At 42.5% G+C, this 17,070-nt stretch overlaps 1 protein-coding gene across 5 annotated transcripts in view; it reads left to right on the top strand.

Annotated features, from left to right (window-relative positions):
- Positions 1-14,900: 14,900 nt before the first annotated feature.
- Positions 14,901-17,070, top strand: part of st3gal3b (ST3 beta-galactoside alpha-2,3-sialyltransferase 3b) — a 63,273-nt gene continuing 61,103 nt past the window's right edge. Inside the window, exon 1 of one of the 5 annotated variants that reach the window (XM_047162776.2) lies at positions 14,901-15,175. The gene's annotated coding sequence lies outside the window, so the exon portion shown is untranslated. The remainder of the gene's footprint in view (positions 15,176-17,070) is intronic. The other 4 variants (XM_047162773.2, XM_017495608.2, XM_017495607.2 and 1 more) reach the window with 4 other exon arrangements.

Below are 17,070 nucleotides of genomic sequence, written 5' to 3'. Positions count from 1 at the left end.
AATATTTATATTTTTGTTTATTATTTTAATTTTTATTTTTTGTATATTATATTCTATACTATAGATATTTATATTTTTGTATATTTCGGTTAGTTTAGCAGTAGGTTTTCTTTATTTTTCTAGGTTTTTTTCCGGTTTTTATTTTGTGTACACAGTGAAGTTCATCACCAGGTTTTAGTTTAGCGATGTTTCGAGTTGAAGTTTTTGGAATGTTTTGCACGTTATTTTATTACAGATAGTTTCATAAGTTTGAAGTTTTAGTGTGGGTTTGTACGTTGGCTGTATTGTAGTTTAGCAGTATTTGGAGGTTGAGTTTTGCAGAATTTGTGGATTTTTGTTTGTTTTATTTCAGTTCGTTTAGTAGCAACTACATTGGCAGTGTTTCTAGTTTTTGTTTGTGTTTTCTTTGGGGTGTAATTTTTAAGAAGCTATATATTTCTTAGGATTTCGCTGTGTCTGTAGTTTTGGATTTCACGTTTAGTTATATTATTATTATTATTAGTAGTAGTAGTAGTAGTAGTAGTAGTAGTAGTAGTAGTTTTCGGTTCTTTTAGCCGCAGTAATTTGAGATTTTTGGTGTATGCAGTAACTTGGTGATCATCAACACGCTGCAGGTCACATGTTACTCTGGCTTATTTTTTTTCGTGGACGCTTGTGCGGCTGGTTGTTGAGGTGAAGGTGACCCGGGTCGATGGTGTGTCTGTCCGTGCTATGTGTTCACATGACTCTCAGCTCTCACCATGTCCTACTTAAACTGGAGGCCAGCCCAGCTAACCCCAGCCCCCTGCCCCTCACCACACACACACACACACACACACACACACACACATCCTGGTTTGGGTTACACACCTCATCAGCCTCGCTTTGCTGCCATTCAGTGGGAAAAGCAGAGTGTACGGAGTGCTTTAATCCCGTTTATTCAGTTCAGCTCTGGAGAAGTCAAGGACCTCCGGGTCGGTCACCTCCTCTATCGGATGGATAGAATACCTCTGCATCTGGCCTCGCTTTTTATCCTCCGTACTTCACCCAGAGCTTCATGTCTGCTGACAGAAATGCCCGCGTTGGAACTGAACGCCTTTTGTTAGCACCAACCGCCCCCCCCTTTACCCCTCCAAAAAAAAAAACCCTTATGCCAGTTTCTGTACGAGTGTGTGTGTGTGTGTGTGTGTGTGTGTGTGTGTGTGTGTGATGTGATGAAGCAAAAATGCTCTGACTCGGCCAAAAATATGAAGAGGTTTGCCTTTTTTCAGTCTTGTGGGAGTTTTATTTAACCAAGGCTCTTCTCAGGGAGGAAAGGATTATATGATTTGGTTATGAAATAAAAAAAATATCTATTGGACACAAGTGTGATCCTTTCTGGCGTCTTCTTTTTCCCTCCCAGACATGTCTTCATGTCTCTAAGGGTCTGATATATCAAACTCCTCAGATCGTCTCATCTTATAATGATAATAATAATAATAATAATAATAATAATAATAATAATAATAAGCACAAAAGATGCCAGAAAAAAAATAGAAATTTACACACACACAGAAAAAACATGTGAATGCAACAAGTAGGAAACCGAAAGTCTAAATAAAGGCAATAATATTTGAAGAGTTTTTATACAGTAAAATAAATCTTAACTGGACGTTAATTTCTGGTTTTTTTTTCTTTTTAAACCGAAAACACCACGTAATAATAAAAGTAATAAAGCTTCGTTTGGGAATTCGGTCCGGACCGGACGTTCCCATTCTCGGTCGGTCATCTCCGAGATTTCTTTACGATCGTCCTGTTTTTAACGTTCTTTCCTTCTACACCGAAACCGTGACGTGGGCGGGGCACGCTGCCGTTACGCTACGTACGATTACGTGGAAGTTATTAGGAACGTTCGAGTTCCGTAAAGACACTGGTACTGAGACCGAGTTCCTTCAAGTCTTCCTATTAAAGCGTTTCATCCCCTGGTTCTGGTCTCCACGCTGCTGCAGCTTGAGGAACGTAAGCAGCTCAGAGGGTCACATGTGCCGGTCAGATGATCCTGCAGGGGGTTTAAGTCCGTCCTCGAGATACAATGACCTAACTGTACTTTCTCTTTCCGATATCTTGTCGTTTTCCAGCTTTGTCTCTGAGGGTGAAGGAGAAAGGAAGTCTTTGTTCCACGGTTAAAGGTGTGGTCAGGAGTTGGATCGCGTTGTAGAAACTCTGACGCTGAAATCTCGTCTGTCTTTAACTGCGTCCGCTCGCCCTTAACTAGCCGGCTAGCTTGTAGAGATCGTTTGTTTCTTTGCGTACATTTATTTATTTATTTATTTATTTTAAGTACATGAGTTGTTTTCAGTGTGTTGATATATTTCCTTTTGAGACAGGAAGTCTGAGTGAGGACATGCTGAATTTCCTGGCCGATTTACACAACAGCGTTCAAGATACACCCGCTCCTGTTCGCTGTAACCATGACGATTTTAATCGTAGACGACGACGACGACGACGACGACGACGTAGTATCGTCTGTTTTTGGAGTTACGGCGTACGTGTTTGAGCCGAGCTCGAGAGTCGGTGGTGCCGATGGTGACGTAGAAACGCCAGATCGTCACCCGACACGTACGAGCGGTAGATAAGACGATCTTGCTCTAAAATGATGAAGACGGCACGTGAAAACAGAATCACGTGTTCTGGCGTCGAGCGAACCGGCGCTGGTGAAAAAACGCTCCTCTGAAACTCAAACTCCGCCCTCTCACGAATCCGAATTCCTCCGAACCGCGTTTACTGCTAACGAGCTGCTACTGGAGCGCAAGACACGCCCCTGGGGGAGGGACGTATACGTTGTAGAGAGCATTTAATTGGATGAACGCAAGACTAGTGCAGGATGAGTCATCAAAAATAAAGATGATTGTTTTCCTGGAGGTGATGAACTATAAAATAATAAATGTTCATCTCCAGTAACGTTGGCTGCTAATGAAACCAGGCGTAGATCCGGCGTGCGAAAGGCGTAAAGGTGCGTTCATACGCACAGCGACTCGCGGCGACATGAGCGACAGGACGTGGGCGTGTCCAGTGACTGGACAAAGTTGAGGAATATTTAACAAATTCGGAGAGACTTGGTGCAGCAGCTAGCGACGGGAGTGAAGACAGTAGAGCGCACGTGATCCGCCACGCCTACTGCGAGACCCAGACAGTCTGCCGCTTTCGCGACAGATAGAAGATGGCCGCGATGGCGAAGAGCGCACGCCGCTACTCCTTCGTCTCGTAGGAAATGATGCGTATATACACTGATGAATTTTATTTACAAACGCTCTCCCTACAGAATGTTTTTATTTTAGTGGCAATAAAACTGGTTTGTTTTCAAAGGAATGCTAATTACACCAGGCACTGAGGAATGTTACTATGGCAACCAGTGGTAGGAATGCCTACTGCCTATAAGGTGGTAATCTGGAGCCAAGTCTCTCTCTCTCTCACTCTTTCTCTCTCTTGTTCTCTCTCTCTCTCTCTCTTACTCTCTGTCTCTCTCTCTCTTTCTCGTACATGCTCTGGTCATGTTCGAAATGAAGGAATTTCTAGTTGCTATTTTTTTATTTATTTTTTTTACATTTTTTAAATTTTTACAATTTTTTTTCATAAAACAGTGATAACCGAGACCGTTCCTCCCACTGGAATATTTGTAGCAGTCCCAGAAGAACACCTGTTAAACCCATGTTAGCGTCCGCTGACCTTCTGTTTCAGCAAGCGGTGCTTATCACCCCTCTTATTTTGTGAACAGTATTAAGACTGAACAGATTTTGCAAGGGGTACGCAAACTTTTGGGCACGGCTGTACATGGAAAGATGAATTCCCTACAAAACGTTGTGCAGACAAATGTGACCGGTTGCCAGTGGTTAGCACGTTCGCCTGGCACCTCTGGGGTTTGGGGTTCGAATCCTGCCTCCACCCTGTGTGGGCGGAGTTTACATGTTCTCCACGTGCTTCAGGGTTTCCTCCGGGTACTCCGGTTTCCTCCCCCAGTCCAAAGACATGCGCTGTAGGCTGACCGGCATGTCCAAAGTGTCCGTAGTACGTGAACGGGTCTGCGATTGTACCCCGCGATGGGTTTGTACCCCATCCAGGGTCCCTGTGACCCTGTTTGGGATTAAAGCCTCTGCGAAATAAGCAAGTGTACACAAACATACCTCGCTACACAGCTTAGCTAACAGTGCCATAAACATAACAAGGGATTAAATATAATGAACAGGTTCCTGTTCTGCCAGTGACGTCACTGGCGTATCTGAAAATAAACGGTGTGGCTTCACGTTGTAAAATGAAATTACAACACTGCGCTCAGAAGAGGTGGTTAATGATTCTCTACTTTTGACCGAAAAGCACGTTTGGTGCTGTTTATATTGGACGAGGCGAGAAAGTGGCGCAACACGACCAGGGGAAAACAAACGGAGAATTGGAAAAACGTGCTGAGAAATGATTTCAGCCCGCTGGAGAGAGAGAGAGAGAGAGAGAGAGAGAGAGAGAGATTGTGAAATTTCTCCGAATCGTTCGCTCTGACTTTAGGCACGTAGTTAAACTGCAAGAGCTGAGGTAGAAGTTCTCCTCTATATGAGAAGATATGCAGCGATTTGCAAATCTCATAAACGCAGATGTTATTCAGAACAGAACGTAGAAAACATATCAAATGTTTCAATTGAGGGAATGTACCGTTTTACGGGGAAAAAAGGAGGTCATTTTGAGTTCGATGGCCGCAGCATGTTTCAAAAAACATGGCATGACGGGGCAACAAAACGCTGGAAAAGTAAGTGTTGGTAAAAAGAAACAGCTGGAGGTTAATTGGGAACAGGTCAGATAGATGATTCGGGATAAAAAGAGGATCTTAGAGAGGCGGGGTCTTTCAGAAGTAAAGATGGGCGAGAGGTTCACCAATCTGTGAAAAACTGCGTCTACAATCTGTGGAACAATTCTTCAGAATAACGTTCCTTGACGTAAAATTGCAAAGACTCTGAATATCTTATCATCTACAGTACATAATAATCATCAAAAGATTCCGAGAATCTGGAGAAATCTCGGGATCTTCGTGCCCTCGGGCGGCACTGCATTATAAACAGACATGATTCTGTAATGGAACTCACTGCATGGGCTCAGAAACACCTCCGGAACACATCGTCTGTGAACACAGTTCTCCGTGCCATCCACAAACGCTGCTTAAAGCGCTATCATGCAGAGAAGAAAGTCGTATGTGAACGTGATCCGGAAACGCCACGGTCTTCTCTGGGACAAAGCTCATTTAAAATGGACCGAGGCGACGTGGAAAACTGTTCTGTGGTCAGACGAATAAAAATTTTTAATTCTTTTTGGAAACCATGGACACCGCGTCCTCTAAATGAAAAAGGACTAAAGAGGAGAGGGACCGTCCGTTCAAAAGCCTGCAGCTCTGATGGTACGGGGGTGCATTAGTGCCTATAGAATGGACCGCTTGCACATCTGGAAAGGCCCCATCAATGCTGAAAGGTATATACAGGTTTTAGAGCAACATCTGCTTCCATCTAGATTCCATCCCATCTTTAATTCTGAAAGACTCCGCCTCTCTAAGATTCTCTTTTTATACCCAATCATGATACTGACCTGTTCCCAATTAACCTAATTAATTGCGAAATGTTCCTCCAGATGTTTCTTTTTACTAACACTTAATTTTTCAGCCTTTTGTCGCCCCGACCCAACTTTTTTGAGACGTGTTGCGGCCATCGATTTCAAAATGACCTTAATTTTTTCTTTAAAACGTTACATTTCCTCAGTTGAAACATTTGATGTGTTTTCTATCTTCTATTCTGAACAACATCTGGGTTTATGAGATTTGCAAATCATTGCGTTCTGTTTTTATTTACCAACTTTTTCGGAACAGGGGTTGCATCTAAGGGATACGAATTCGCTCTTTTCCTGACTCGGCACGTACAGGACTGCTCTTTGCTGTTCCGTGGAGCGCTGTGTTAATTAATCCATCACTCCCAGCCTTGCAGGTTTTTACAGGGCCTTTGGGAATTCACTCATCTGAAGCGTATGACTCTCTGACGTCAGCGCTCTAGCAGACTCGCTGCCACAGATGTGGCTGTTAGAAGCTGGATGTAAAACCAGACGGCTCTCTCTGGGCATAAACGACGGCCGTTTGTGTGGCACAAAGTTTTCCATTGTGCTCTTGTGGAACTAATAGCCGTCTCGGAGCTGAAAAAAAAAAAAAAAAACCCATCGGATTAAACCATTAGAGACTGCGAGACTCTGTATTCGCTTTCGTGTCCAAACTCTGCTTATGCGTTTATTAACCCTAAAGCACACTCCAAGCTGCTGGGTAATAGCTTTCCATGCCATCCCCCCCTCCCCCCTCCCCCGGTTCACTATCTATCAGTAAGGCCTCTGGTTCGCCATTCTCTTTTCACTCCTTTACCCCTTTTTATTAAAAGGTTCCAAAACACATTATAGAAACTATACCCCTGATTTCTGAAACCCCAAACGTCCCTGTTTGCTCAGCTTCAGGAACGTGAAACGGGTCTATGACGTGAGTTCGAGAGCTATGTGCCGTCTCGCTGGCAAGCTCACGTCTGCAGAATGCTCTCTTATAATCTGCCCAGGAGTTGAAGGAGCTATTTCCTGGCACGGTGGAAAAACAGCAACTTTCTCCACCATTCTTCAGCCACAGCGCTCTCTCTCTCTCTCTCTCTCTCTCTCTCTCTCTCTCTCTCTCTCACACACACACACACACACTCCCACCACAACCCTGTTGAACCAAGAGAGCCAACTCGTTCCATGTCTGAGTCTGCAAAAATCAGTTGAAGAGCTCAAAAACCGAGTTAAGATGGCTGGATAGAACAAGAAAGACTTCTGCTATTAAAGAAACGAAAAGTACACAGAGTTCCACTTCAGCCTGAGTATTATATCTGATCGGACGTGATCTGCTGTGAGCGCGTGATGATTTAGACGTGCGCGATTGAGACCTGTAAGCTTCTTTCAGTTATTACAGAGAACTTTAAACACCAAAACCGAACCAACTTTTTTGCACAAACTGGAATGTAGAACGGGACAGCAGACGGGACAGCAGACGGGACAGCAGACGGGACAGGAGATGGGACAGGAGATGGGACAGGAGACGGGACTGGAATGTAGAACAGTACAGTAGACAGGACAGCAGACGGGACAGGAGACGGGACAGCAGACAGGACAGGAGACGGGTCAGGAATGTAAAACGGTACAGCAGATGGGACAGCAGACGGGACAGCAGACGGGACAGGAGACGGGACAGCAGACAGGACAGGAGACGGATCAGGAATGTAGAACAGGACAGCAGACGGGACAGGAAACGGGACAGCAGACTGGACAGCAGATGGGACAGGAGACGGGACAGCAGACAGGACAGGAGACGGGTCAGGAATGTAGAACAGGACAGCAGACGGGACAGGAGACGGGTCAGGAATGTAGAACAGTACAGCAGACGGGACAGCAGACGGGACAGGAGACGGGACAGGAGACGGGACTGGAATGTAGAACAGTATAGCAGACGGGACAGCAGACAGGACACGAGACAGGACAGGAGACAGGACACAGAACGTCCTTTTGGTTATTTTAAAGCCTGTGAGATGCAAGTTCTGCTTTCTACTCGTGTCAAAATCCCCTAAATTGTACTTTTTTCAAAACGTTTTTCACCTTCACTTATGCGCACCATGCTAATAGTAGGTATACTAATTCCAAAAAAAAAAACCAGAAGAAAGTACAGCGTCCGATGGGTTTTCCAGACCCGCACGTAAGCTCAGGAATAACCCTATTTCCAGGTAAAATGAGAAAAATTTGAGTTTAAAAAAAAAAAATGCAACTCTGATAAAGCACTCAAAGCTAAGAGCGATCCTCTGAACAGTTCTGCGTAATTAAAGATTAGTTAAGCCATCAAGTGTCAATCATTGACGTGACCGAGGTGTCGCTTCTGTATAGTATGGCTGTGGAGGTCGTTACAGCGCCCAATGGAGCGTGACACCAGCACAGAGTGTTAGATAATTATTAGACAACCTATTAAAAAAAAAAAAAAAGGAAGAGAAGAGAAGGATCTCGGAAGAGAAAAAAAAATCAATTCAACTAGCTCTCATTTTTGAAAAATGTCTTGACATCGTTGAAAAAGTTGGGACAGTATGGAAAATGCAAAAAGAATACAAACAAAAAGACTCGTTTGAAAATTCAGTTCGCCTGGAAGTGGTTTTCAGAGATTTGACCGAATTCCTTCCACTTTATTACACATAACTTTTATTTTTGGACTTTAACGTTGTGAATTCTTTATATTCCCAGATTTCTTGAGTTAACACTGATGTCTGGTGAGAATTTCATGTGAATAGCCTCATTAGAAATATATATATATATATTTACTGAAACAAACGTTGACGCGTCCAACGCGTATTTCCCCCGCTGTACGGGATCATGAGAGTTGCAAATCATTGCGTGCCGTTTTTATTGACATTTTACACAGCGTCCCAACTCTTTTGGAATTGGGGACGGCATAAACAGTAGAAAAATCGATATTTCTTTTAGAACAGTGGGAAAAAAACCCAACAACTGATAATATGTCGATCTCTGAGCAGTTTAACTAATGAACTGCGCCTAACCCTCGGCGGTATAAACTGAAACTCATTACAACATTACCTTTAATGGCTACATACTGTTAGTTTGGATTTATTTCATCACTGCTTGTTGCCTAGAAATGCATTTTAAAGTCATATAAAAATACATTTGAAAAAAATGTACAGTACCAGAATTCTATATAGTGGAAATATTGGAAGTCGGTGCTATAACGGTGAATCATTGTCTTTATAAAGAAAAAACTAGTTCCGAACTTTAAGTTTATGGTGGTTTTCTTTTACAAATGTAAATCACAATTTTTTTTTTCTTACTTTTTACATTACAATGCATGTATTACTACAAATATATAAATCACTGATTTTTTAAATTTATTAATGTATTTAAACGTAAATACAACCTTATTTGATCACCGGCACTTAAATATTTCATCATTCATGACCAGGTCGCTGTTTTTATCCTGTGGAGATATGAGAATTTAAAAAATATACATCTAGTTCAAGAGTTTTATGACTTGCTGCCATTGAAATCTGAATTGTGAGTGCATTTATAAAATCTATGCCACGTGTCAGACTTCACGTGTCAGACCGCGGCGTGTACTATATTGCTCGGCATTTTCACACCATCATGAAATCACATTAGATTCTTTGTAGCCTGCGTCTCACGCCTCACAGAGCCGAAAACTGGCTCGGAAGAGCGACGACTAGCTAGCTATTCTTCTGAGGAGATGTTAGACAGTATATTTGTTGGGATTGATTTTTTATTATATCTGAAATGTTCTGCGCTAGGATAAGGGTGCTATAAGTTAGCTTAGCGGTTAGCACGTTTGCCTCGCACCGGCAGGGTTGGGGGGTTTGATTCCTGCCTCCGCCCTGTGTGTAGTAATAATAATAATAATAATAATAATAATGATGATGTATTAATACATATCCACTGAGAAGCCATTATACAGGACTGGAAAATCATCTACTAGCCTTTTTTCTTTTCATGAGCGAGCAAACAGTGTCCAAGTAGAAACATAAAATACAACAATAAAGCTCAAATACGTATTCACTTTTCAGCTGGAAACGTTTTTCTTTCTCCACAGTGGAAACTGAAGTGGAGAGTTTTAAGCTTTGTCAACGTCCCAATAACGGCTCTGTTGTGATGCTGGGGTTTAAACCCACAAATCTTTGCCACTAGCGTTGAGCCGTAAAATCAGTAACTGTGTTCTGACTCTTAAAATGACCTCTAAAAGTGCATTAAAATAGAAGTGTATATTGCTGCATTTTTGGCCAGTTACAACCCCAATCCCCCCCAAAAAAAGTTGGGACGCTGTGTAAAATGTAAACGAAAACGGAATGCGACGATTTGCGAAATCTCACAAACGTAGATGTTCTTCAGAACAGAACGTAGAAAACATATCAACTGAGGGAATGAACCGTTTTAAGGGGAAAAAATGAGGTGATTTTGAATTCGACGGCAGCGACACGTCTGAAAAACGTAGGGGGGGGGGGCAAATGGCTGGAAAAGTAAGTGTTAGTCAAAAGAAACAGCTGGAGGGTAATTGTGAACAGGTCAGTGAGATGAGCAGGTATAAAAAGAGGATCGTGGAGAGTTTATTTCCTCAGTTTAAACATTTGATGTGTTTTCTGTGTTCTATCGCGAATAACATGCGCGTTTAAGAGACTTGCAAATCATCGAGTTTCGTTTTTTTTTTTTGTTTTGTTTTTTTAAACATCTTTCACAGTGTCCCAACTGTTTTGGAATTGAGGTTGTATATGTTAACACCACTTTAAACTTTAACTTTAACTGGTATAAATGACTTGCTGACATTTTTATCACCTACTCCACGTGTCAGACCACGTGTCGAGCCTCTGCATCGACACTATGCTGCTCATCACACTTTTCCTGCGTTTCACACCCCACAGAGCTGAAAACTGGTCTGAGAGTTCAACTCGAAGTTCGTAGATCGTATGAACAGGATGGATGAATCATCTCATCCTGTTGCGAGTTTAAACAGAATCCACGCCTTTTTCCTTCTTCATGTTATTATTCGGTACGTCTCTGTGTGTGTTAAAGCACTGCTCTACGAGTCGCACTTGTGTAGTTGTACGGTAACCTGCTTCACATTTAAGCACACTTCCTTTTAGACTCTTGTAGATCATGACCCCGACTCAGGGGCGCCTCGAAGTGACACGCGGCCACCGTGGCCGTTGGTGGGGTCTTTCCGAACTGACGTGATGAGAAGCTTTTCCTTTAGCAGCTTCGTTGCGGCTCACTACAGCAATCCTTTGCAGTAGAAACAGTGTACACTTCCTGGCACAGGCAACAAGTGCAACCTGCAAATGCTAATGCCGCCGAGTGCCTCAGTCTGAATGCACGTGTGTTCAATTTAATAAGAGTAAAGATTTAATGCTTTTATCCAAAGCAACGTAGAACTGAGCAGTTGAGGGTGAAGAGCCTTGCTCAAGGGCCCAACAGTGGCAGCTTGGTGAACTCACAACCTTAGTTCCTGCTAATGGTCGTCACGGTGGACTGATTTTTATCACATCTGAAATGTTCTGTACTAGAATAAGGCCGGATGGTAGTTTAGCGCTTAGTACGTTCACCTCGCACCTCCGGGGTTGGGGGTTTGATTCGCACCTCCGCGCTGTGTGCGTGCAGTTTGCATGTTCCCCTCGTGATTCGGGGAGTTCTGCAGTCCAAAGACATGAGCTGTAGGCCGATCGGCATGTCTAAATTGTCCGTAGTGTGTGAATGAGTGTGTGTGCGATCGGGCCCCGTAATGGGTTGGCACCCCGTTCAGGATGTCCCCCGCCTTGTGCCCCGAGTCCCCTGGGATAGGCTCCATGTTCCCTGTTTTCACATATGTGCACTGTTAGGTCTTTTTATATATATATATATATATATATATATATATATATTAGTTTACCAGGATAGCTTTTTCCTTCAAATCTTTTCTCTAATTTCTCATTTGGGCTCACCAAAACAGGGCGCGTTGTTATACAAGAGCATGAGTCTCATGATCAAAGCCTGTACTTTTTCTAAATTGGGATCACAGAGGAGAACCTTCCAGACAGAGCTTCCTATTTGTCATCGTACCTTAATATAGAAGCGTACGTTGCCGCGACGACCTTCATTCTGGCCAGTTATAAATTAACCAATAGTTTAGACTTTAACTTCTGACGTAAAGAGTAGAACAGTCGATATTCCCCCACAACTGATATGTCAATCTCTGAGCAGGTTAGGATTAATTGTTCCTAACTCTAGGCTGTACAAACTCATTTCTGTAATTTCTCATTTGGGCTCACCAAAATAAATAAATAAATAAATAAATAAATAAATAAATAAATAAATAAATCAAAACGTGGTGATGAAGATCAAATCTATTTACTTGTTTATAGAAGTTGGTGAGATCCACACAATTGTAATTTAGGCCCTGATAAATAAAAACATAGCACTGAAGGAGGGTGTACTTTCTTTTATATATATATATATATATATATATATATATATATATATATATATACGTTCTCAAAGAAGTGGCTCCAAGCGTAGTCGCAAGGGACCACACTATTGTGGATGAGTTTATTCAGTTTATTCACACAGGACGTGCAAACACAGCTCTTCCCCTGATCTCCTGGCTCGGATGTAGGACGGAGGTTCAGGGTTCGGGTTACTTCTCTGATTTAATATTTGTCGATCGGTCTCTACAGATACAAGCGCATACGGACTGGAGCCTTCTGAGCAAACGATTTCATCACAGGGAAAGGGGGTGTTGATCAATATTCTGCCAGTTAACCCTCGCTATCGCTTAGTGGCTGAGTGAAAAGTCAACACACTATTTCTCAAATAAAAAATAAAGAAGTAAAACCAGCTGCGTCATTTTGTACGTCATCGGTAGGCTTGATATACAGTAAATATCCCTTGATGTCACGTTTATATTATAACGTGATTATCGTACGGGGTGTCCGAGACGTCAGGAAGCAACGACAGTAAGACTGCTTATGCCTAATTTTGGATTTATTATTTACAACAGTGGTGACCAACCCTGTTCCTGGAGATCTAGCTTCCTGAAGGTAGCGAAAGCTGAAAGCCTCTCTGAGATACTCTTTTAAAATTTTTTATTTATTTATTTTTTTTACACCCAATCATGTTACTGACCTGTTTACAGTTAACCTCATTAGCTACGAAACGTTCCTCCGGCTGCTTCTTTTTACCACCACTTACTTTTCCGGGCTTTTGTTGCCCCCGTCCCAACTTTTTTGACACGCGCCACGGATAGCGAATTTAAAAAGTGACCCCCCCCACCCCACCCCCCTTAAAACGGTACATTTCCTCAGTTTAAACATTGGATAGGTTTTCTACGTTCTTATCGCGAATAACGTACGGGTTTGTGAGATTTCGCATATCGTCGCGTTCCGTTTTTATTTACGTTTTACGCAGCGTCCCGACTTTTTTGGAATTGGGGTTGTAGATCTCCAGGAACAGGGTTGGCGATCGCCGATTTACAGCATACACGCTACGCGTTTTCTTTTTGTTGTTGTTTTGTTTAACGTGTTCACGTCGATAGAAAGTATTTGATAAACACATCCTCATTGGTTCCTTCCGTTTCTCCAAAAGTTGGTCGCGACATATAGAACAATTTGTTTATTCTGTTTTTTCTTTGTCTTTTTTCGTACGTAGTCGATCAGCCGAGGCACATTTCGGTATCTCAGAATAGACCCGGGACCTTTTCCGCATCATTACGAGCTTTCGGTACCGGTACCGATCAACCTTCAGACTTTGCGATGCAATGATACCAAACTAAGGGGGGGGGGGGACTAATCCCCAAGCTTCTGGTTGTCCAAGATGGCCGCTCACGTAACATTCCAGCGTTCAGATACACGGTGGAGTTTTGTTCATCTTTATAAATGACAGAAAAATCCTAACCCTCGGCTTCCGTGATGTTTCGCTACATCAAAGTGCGAAACTTTTGGGTTTTTTGGGGGGGGTTTTTGCCTGCAGATGACTGCATGAAAGTGACCGTGAATGAATCTACCAAAACCCGAGTAGTGTAATGAAACAGCGTTTAAAGAAATCAAGTGTGTTCCGCTGTGTTCTCGCTGGCATAAAAAACAGAAATGAGTCACTTGAATCTTCACGAGTGTGAACCGTCCACACATTTGTGAAAAGACGCTTGCAACGTGAATGTGCTGCCTCAGATAGATCAACCTTCCCCTGTAGCAGTGTTTCTGTCCACGCAGTAAACTTTAATCCAATATTCCAAATATTAATTACACAGTGGGAATTTTCTGAGCATTGTTAAAAAAAAACAAAAAAACAACCCAGACACACACACACACACACACACACACACACACACACCACACACACACATCACACTATGCGCTCTATAGTATTATAATGCACTAGCTGACTAGTGAAACTGGCGGGTGGGGGAAAAAAAAAATGCAAAAGTAGTCATGTGAATGAAAAGGAACCTTGATTTCACTGAAGTCTGGCTGAAGTCTGTGTTATTTAAAGGGACCATGTGAGAGAAACACTGAATGACTGTGTCAAAAAGGAGGCGAGGGTTCCAGATTGAGCGTTTTACCTCCTCTGACTATTACCCTGTAGTAACACAGATAACTTTAGCTGCTTGTAGGAAAGTCCAGACACGCATACTTAATAGTAATAAACAAACAAACAAACAAACAAATAAATAAATAAGATAGACTCATAAAAGACCATTTCACTCAGACCTTCAGGTTGGGAATACGCTCTCTGCCAGCGCGAACAAGGCTGCAGTACGATTTGATAAAGTTTCGTCACGTCGCCTCGTCGATTTTTAAACATTTTTGGCGAATTTTTCCACAAGGAGACGTTTATTTTAAACGTGTACGGAAGGAGCCCCTTAGTGTCGGGGCTTACCGTTACAGGCAAAACTGTAACTTTTCCCACACATAACAAGCTGTGTTTTAGAGAGAGAGAGAGAGAGAGAGAGAGAGAGAGAACATCACACAACATCACCACGACATGACTTAGCGTAAGTATAAATGGATAAAAAGTAAGCGGTCTTGTTCTGGAGGCGGTGTAACGCTGTAACGACGTCAGAACACCCGGTTGTTGATCGTTTTCCTGTACAATCATGTGATCGTGTATAAATGAAAGTTGGAAATGGTTTGAATGAATGGAGGAAGGTTGTAAAGTCTCAAAAGGTGTGTGTGTGTGTGTGTGTGTGTGTGTGTGTGTGTGTGTGTGTGTGTGTGTAAAAACTACAGTCTCTGGTAGGGTTGCATGGTTGTGCGAAAGATCTGGCAACCCTACTCCATCTCCATTAGTGCGTTTTAGAAAAATGGGAGGGGGTTTTCTGAAACACACAGACACACACACACACACACACACAGACACACACACAGCCCTAGACTGAGCTGTAGCTGCAGCGTTTGGAGAAAAACATGGAGGTTGTAGGGGGAGGAATAAACATGCCATCGGTCAGGCTATTTTTCTGAGCTTTCCGAGGACTGAGGAAGTAGAAAGCAGGTAAACAACACAGCAGCAGCAGCAACAACAACAACAACAACAACAACAAAAAAGGGAAAAGAAAAGAAAAAAAAATCTCTTAACCCTTAAAGCAGATCTGTGTGTCGAGGTATGTTCACTCTCTGCCATCGGCATGCTAATTTAGTTAGCTTATCGTGTCATTACCTCAAGAATGTCAGTGTGAACCGAACACATTTACACTTTCTAGTGTACTCATGTCTGTCTTTATCTAGTTTTAAAGGCTGAAATGTTCAATATTGTTCTTTCTTCCTGTCCTCCTCCTCTCTCTCTATCCGACCTGTTGTTGGTTGTGAACTAACGGCACTTTTCCACCGCACACAACTCGGTCCTGCTTCCTTTAGGAGGTTTTCCACTGTGGATGAGTACCTGGTACCTGGTACCTCGGTACTGAAAAGGTTCCCAGAGCCGAGCCGGATTCTCCTTGACGAGTGGTTCTGTATTGTGCCCAAATAAATAAACAAACAAACAAACAAACGTCTGTCATTCCGTTGAATACGTTCTTAATATTCCATGCGTTGAAAATGACGTATCGTTTTTCATCGCAGTTCGATCCGGCGCTGCTACGTAGGTTCTAGAATAATTTTTAAAAAATTCTATTAATATCCGTCCGTCACTTTTCACGACAATTTCACAATAACGATCAGACTGTATACACCGGATGGCCGAAAGTATGCGTACGCCTGACCGTCACACCTGTACGTGGTTCTTCTCCACGTAGAAGGTCTTTTCACGCTTGTAGTCGTTTCTACCGTTTCCCTTCACTGGGACTACGAAGCCGGGACATGTTCCGGCCGGGCACGAAAAGTGCGAGCTCCGTGAAGACCGTGAAGTCTTCGTGTGAAGGTTGGAAGAAGGTAGAAGGTCTCGAGTGTCCTGCACAGAGCCCTGACCTCAACCCCACCGAACGAGCCGGAACTGGAGCATCCTCGACATCCGGACATCAGCGCCTGACCTCACGGAACATCCAGATCCCCCGAAACCACGCTCCGAAATCTATCGGAAAGCCTTCCCAGACGAGTGGACTTTATTATAACGGCGACGACGGGCTACGTCTGGGACGGGCTGTTCGAAAAGGACATACGGGTGTGACGGTCAGGTGTCCACAAATTTTTGGCTATACAGTGTATAATGAACTAACATTATAACAGTAAGCTAACGTTAGTGTGTGCCAATCGCACCACTTATTTACGGATATTGTAACTAGTTAGTATACGTTTTAACGTAAAACTACGACAGAAATATGAGTATCGGTTTTAAAAAGTCTCTGCTTAGTCGCAAATATAAAGATTATTTTGCTATAAATTGGTCTGGTTATTGTAATTGCTCACTTTTTTGGTTGAATTCATGATTATTTACGTTTTACGTAGTGGATTAAACTTATTCACCTGGAATATAAACTAGGGTTGTTAAGAAATCCCCAATTTAACTTCAGTAGCATTGATATGATTCCTTATGTCCTTGACCTTCACTGTGTTTGTGGAAAACCTAGTTTATATATATATATATATATATATAGTAAATATTTAAAAAAAAGTAAAAAATTAAAAAATAAATATATATTACTTATATAATAAATAATAATATATCGCTAAACACCAAGGTTACGGAAAATACTTTCTCATGCTCGCACATGCAATTAGTTCTCGTAGCACCGGATATGTATTAAGTATAAATATTTTCACAGCCTGTTCCTGATATTTTATCTAGTCTCACGGTAAAGTTTTAAGGATCTACTGTGTGACACAAATTAACAGTCAACCGCTAATTAAAAAAAAAAGAAAGTTATATTATATAGACACACAATTCCTCTTAGCCGGTCGTAGTTTGAACCGTTTTGTTAGCGTTTGAGTCTGTTTCTGTCTGGGGATTATTAGCTCATCTTGTTTAGAGATGGCGTGAATGTTCGAGGACCGTGACATATCCTGATCATGTGATCTGGTTGTCCGGTGCGCTATTAGCTAGTTGCCTGTCCGCTCCCAGTGA

Source organism: Ictalurus punctatus, chromosome 20 (genome assembly GCF_001660625.3).
Source record: "Ictalurus punctatus breed USDA103 chromosome 20, Coco_2.0, whole genome shotgun sequence".
NCBI lineage: Eukaryota > Metazoa > Chordata > Actinopteri > Siluriformes > Ictaluridae > Ictalurus > Ictalurus punctatus.
Note: the sequence above shows the minus strand (reverse complement) of the source record. Positions and strands in the feature narration are given on the sequence as shown.